The sequence below is a fragment of the Liolophura sinensis genome, chromosome 7 (genome assembly GCF_032854445.1).
Source record: "Liolophura sinensis isolate JHLJ2023 chromosome 7, CUHK_Ljap_v2, whole genome shotgun sequence".
Classification (NCBI taxonomy): domain Eukaryota; kingdom Metazoa; phylum Mollusca; class Polyplacophora; order Chitonida; family Chitonidae; genus Liolophura; species Liolophura sinensis.
In genome coordinates this window covers 48,298,588-48,304,676 of record NC_088301.1, presented here as the reverse complement: position 1 = coordinate 48,304,676, position 6,089 = coordinate 48,298,588, and positions in this window count along the sequence as shown.

Genomic DNA, 6,089 nt, shown 5'->3' with positions numbered 1-6,089 from the left:
CTTGAGTACGGTGTAAGACACCAATCAAATAGATAAATAAAGCATATATAGGGCTTTCTGTTATATTACTATTCATAAGTGTATAGTTAACAATATTGAAATTAAAGGCATCTCTCTAGCCACACAAAAGACGCGAGAAGAAACCCTGTTCTTTTTTTTACATAAATTTACACATCCAGAAAAGATGTGCTATATCTGTGGATCCACTATGTATCTTTTCTTCACTGCTTCGTAAATATAATGATTTTGTACCGTCAAAGCTCTTCTTAATGAAACTTTTGGTGAAAGCAAAGGAGCGGGCTTTATAAAATTCATTGTTTTTTGTTTAATATATTCTCCATATAATCGTATTTTTATGTGAATAAATAAACATTGATACATTGCATTGCTGCATTTCACCTAGATGTTATTAATCATAAACCCTAAATCAATCAGTAAAGTTCTATGAACCTGGCAACATCCCACTAAGGACAGCCTGGATAGGGCATCGAATTAAAAATGCATCGAGAGCTTTGACATTTATAATAGGATGTCCTTTCATTAATCAACTTACCATAGGCGCTGGTTTAAATCATTATGGGTCATTGTAGTGTAGAGAGTAGAGAAATCCCATGTGGATACATTCGTTTACTGCACAGACCCCTTAAAATCTAGTTCTTTGGTCAATGTCTTGGAATAGTTTAGTATCCACATGTGCTGTACATCGGCCTTTTTCGGATAAATGAACAGCACCTTTCCCAAAATGTTTACACTTCCTGAAGAGCTTTTGTTAACAACGTGTTCAGGGCCTTTCAAATCTTTATGTTTAAGTGTTTTACAAATACTTTGTAAAAATATGTTTTGCACATAAAAGTTATGTTGTTTGATGCTGTGTCAGTCTGGACCATAACATATTTCTGATGGAACTTCAAGGATGTTTTGTATATATAGGCCGTATTTCACGTGTGACCATAGGCAAAGCATCACTGTCGTCGCTGCTCTGTAACTTTTATGCTCCATATGCTGTAGTCTTTATATGTCTAGTACAGAAGCAGTAACACATTAATGACTTTTTCACCCGCGTTCATTACTAAACCTATTGGTCCTCATGCAAATTAATCCTTCTCGGCTCCCTATACTTAGGATAATTCATTATTAATGTTTTGAGTTCTTTATTTTTAAAAACGTCCAGGTTACCGGTAAAACATTTCGGATGATTCACAAAAACAGTTTTTAATATACATGTGCTCATCTATCGAAAACTCTTCGATGGTTTGACAGCCGTTAAGAATTTTACCAGACAGTACAAGGAATAAATGAAACAACGGACAAGTAATTAGGTACTGCTTCGGCAACTTCAGCATCGTTCAAAATCCTTCGGATGTTTATTATACTGATTCATATAACAAAGTATTGAAGCTTGAGTTTGAATTTCTCTTGGACTGTTTCACTTGGCTGGATTGACCGACAAACCGTGAACCAAGACGGACGTTTCAGTTCAATAATCACAATGCCAATTCCCAAAACGATCTTTATCACACACCACCAAAACACTAAGAAAGTGCGAAATTAGGACTGTATGCAAAGAAGCAGTCAGCAGTTTCATATGATGTTGAAAGTATGCAAGGAATATTCTAGACGAACGAGTGGAATCAGTATTAAAATTAACAACTAGCATATAAGTTGTTAATAATCAACATATGTCTCTCAGATTGCGACTGTTCAAATATCCAACGTGACGATCTAATGCAGCAAGATGAACCTGTTTCCCCTAGTTCGTGTTAAGCGAAATAAGACACAATTACGAAGCAGAGTGCCAGAGATTCTGGAAGCAACAAAAATTATATTCACTATAATGTCTGCGAGAAAGGAAACCGTTTTTGTCTTTCTATATATACAAGTTCAGGTAAGATCTACCCTCTGGAGAGTCTGTATTTTCCATTACATTCAGCGAAAGTGGATATACTATATCTTTCTCAGCCGTTGCTATATAGGGATTGTTCAAATCTAGCAGATCATCAATGTACGACTTAGTGAATGAGCAAGATCGGGCCTGGTGAGGATTAATATTATGTCTGTATAGAGCCGTATTCATAGTATGGGTCAGTCAAAATGGAGGCACAACTGATAGCCATGTACATGTATACCTATATACACTGTTGATATATGGTTTCTTCAAATTTCACGTCACCGCATCTTTTTACCTAATTTTGCCATGGTGCTAGATGTTCAACATGGTCGGAATTTCCAACACCACAGGTACCTTGTCTGGCTGGTATTATTTGTTGTCGTTTCAGGGGCGACAATACATATGTATATGAGATACATTGTGCTGTTTACTTGGAAGAATTAACATATGTGTATTAGCACAAGGCCGACATTTTGTATACACTGTTGATATATGGTTTCCTCGAATTTCACATACATGTTATTAATGAGAAATTCAAGCACCTCGGAAATTGAACAACGAAACATCCCAAGGGGAAGCCTTGTATGTAGTTGAACTGAAGAAGGCTTTTTTTTCATTTGACGTCAGTGTAGCGGTGACCATTTTTTTTAACACGGAAAAATTAGAGATGAAATTGTATCAAATGCCTTTGTCAGCAATAGTAGTATAACTTGAGCCTCAAGTTCTTTCGTGGAACGTTTGAAGTTTTAAGAATCCACAAACAGTTGGCGCCTGACTTTTTTTTTTTTTTGAATTCCAAAACAGGACTAGTACATTTTGTAGTTCCTTCGCTAATAGAGAATAGATACAGGCTTGTTGGTAAAACTTTTTCACCTCACAACATAACGAACTTAAGCATTTTGGGAATCCAGTCATGTGGTGATATATAGGTGTGAGGGGAAGGTACACGGATAAACTCGAACTACGGATAAATGTTTTGGAATAGTTCCTCCGTCATAGACTATATAGAATATATTTATGTTGGAGCATGTGTTGTAGTGGTATTAGCTCTTCTACAACAACTTGATAGTTATATTTCTGGCAGTCAAATATAATGTCGGTGAACTGTAGTGCATGTGATCATGAATGTTAAACATTCACCAACCATGGCTGCGGTATTTCCAAAGAGTGTTGTTAGTTTAAGATGTGCACAACGGTTGATCTTACGCGCTTGTATGCAACATTAACAACGGCTTTCAAGTTTTCTTTTAATCCAAGGAAACACCGAACCTAACTGTAACATTCAAAATTGCTCCCTGTTTTTTCGAGTTCTGAAGACGATTCCTTGCTAGATGTATGCTTTAAATCAATTATTTTACTGATGTAGTTATCCCATTCAGCCATGGCCAGGATGAGCAAAATTTTGCAGTATTAAATTTTGCAGTGTATATTTTACCTACTGCTTTGTCGAGGTCGTGTACTCTAAGCTGTGATTCCTGAATTGTCTTCCCAACATACTATTGACGACGACCGTGTGGCTGTTTGCACAGATTGATCGCATCTTTTTGAGAATTATATCAATGTTAGAAAAAATCCTACTAGTTACATATTTACGAGTTATTTAGATTCTAACAATTTTACATGTTCTAATCAATATGTATTTATATAGCCTATTTCACTACATCGCATGCTGCATGCTCACTATTTGTCATACAGGTTAAATCCAAAGATATCAAAAAGTTTCTGTTTTGTTTTTTCTTTCTTTATTTCTAGATGTATTGAAGGCCTTTCAATAAGTCTAGAAATAGACAGGGTTTTTTTTTTTAAATTGCATAAACTTTCACTTCATGGTTGTAATACTAATGCAAACGCTTATTTCAGAGTTGGCTTACCGATAATCTTTCCATTTTCCAGATGACATAATTGTTTATTCCAACGATAGTGGAGACAGTGTGATAAACGTTACGTCAATTGAAACATATTTCGCCTAAACAACTGGGTTCCAAGCAAGCAGAGTAAAAAACGCATCGTCTCTGCGTGCTGTTATAAGCCCCAGTGCCTTTGAACTACCTTTTTACATTGCAAGCACAGCGGAGAACAGAACAGTGACGTGATTCACAGAAAATAACATTTGGACCAACTCCTTTTAGGCGGATATATCTTTAATATTGAGGCCATTGAAGATATATGAATGGTTACATTGTAATCTTTTATCATTAAAACTTACAGAGACTAAATTTTACCTTGTGTAGCCTCAAATATTCGAGTATCTGTATTTTCAGAAACGTTTTTCTATGGGACTAATATCGAACGTTTTTTTAGGTATTTCAGTACAAAAAAAACAGGTCGTTTAACATGAAAAAACGATCAGAAACGACAGAGAGTAGCTGCTTAGAACAGTAAAACGCTAAATATGGTGCCGTAAGTATAGGTTTGACTGTAAATACAGTGGTAACCCTCAAAAAATGAAGCATAGGCGATACAAAATTCGGTATATTTGTTTTATTTTAACCTTTTTAGGGATGACTGTATAGATGCTTTTATATAAAAGATAAGTACGTCAGTGTTTGTACATGTGCGTGCGTCAAACATATGTCTACATATGAATGTAAATATCCATCTAACAATATTTGACAAGGTCAGGTCTATTAGGCCACAGCATGCAGCAATTCATTGTAGAAGTATACAGCTAGACTTATATATATATAAGCCTAGCCGAGTTGACCATCTGCATTTTCTTTCATCTGCATGCAATTTGAGGTAAAGGTGAGAAAGTGACTATGGGTAAATTGGTAATCTAGTGTCCTTCATCTTGCCACTTAGCGTTCTGTTTGCCAAGATAAAATCAGAATTACCAGATATAAAATTTCCCGACACGGACGCACGCACACACACACACACACACACACACACATGTATAATTAAAGGCGTACAACACAGAGTGCAAAACCAGAGCAACGATGACTATGTGATAGCTGGCAAATGAATTTTCATGTAAACGCATAAATCGTAGCAACTTATACACCCTCAACATATAAACGGACTAGACCATGAGGATGCTTCGTCCACAAGCAGAATCCTGCTGTATGCACGAATACAATATATTTAAGGACATAAGAGTAAAACCAGAGCAGCAACGACAGCGTGATAACTGGCAAATGGTCACACGTAACCGGTAAAATACAACCTCTTGTCAATTTACCTCAGCCAGGGTTTCATTATGAATGTTCTGACAACTACACTGGAATGACCTAGAGTCGTAAACTGGTCATGGCCTGCATTACCTGTATCTGTGCAGGAATATAGCCTATAGCAATATAAGCCGTCCTTTTTATGTGAACTGTGGTTATCATCAGGTACTTTCATATAGATTGGCTTCCGATCAGTTGTAGCTTGCGATATCGATTTTGATTCTCGGATTTGGACGTAGATTGAATTGCATTTAATGAAACGAAAGATACGCTAATGGCAAAGGTAAGGATGCATAACATACTGTCAAAGTAATAGCGAAATCGTTGTAATTAGTCAGGTTTTTATTCTGCTTATTTGTGGCAATGCGAAGAGTAAAATTTCACGTAAAAACAGCAGTGATGTGCAGAACCGTCACACCTAGCGCACAGATAATGTTCTCTCTTTATATTTTCACACGACTTTAAGTAATCCTGCAAATACAAATCACTTCTGATTTTATGTGCTTTTACATGTGATGCACACAGTTTCATTGCAATATTGGAAAGATTTGAAATGACGGAATAAATGGCGACAAATTTATGATCTTTTGCTTAAAATTGCCAGAGGCCGGACATTCACACTATTATTATTGTCAAGTGTATTTTATGATTTGATCCTTAGCATTCTAACTCGCAACAAATCATATGGTGAAACCCTGTAGCTTGCTGATGGCGTCGTGGCCACCATCACTTTCTCCAATACAATCAAGGTCATGTTCTGATAATATAGTTTGATGGAATTCGTCTGAACCATGACTGCGATCTGTCATCCTGTCGATATATCAGTAAGTCTTTTTACGTGACTATACAACAAAACCCGCTCCCATGCTACACCAAAAGAAAGTTACAATGTGACACGAAAATATCATTTACCTAAAGATGTATAGATGACAGAATCTACAGTTAATCTACTGAATGGTTTAACATAGGAAATGTATTTTGATGATCTTAACAGTTCCACTTTATTCAAGTCAACATCATGAGGATTGTGC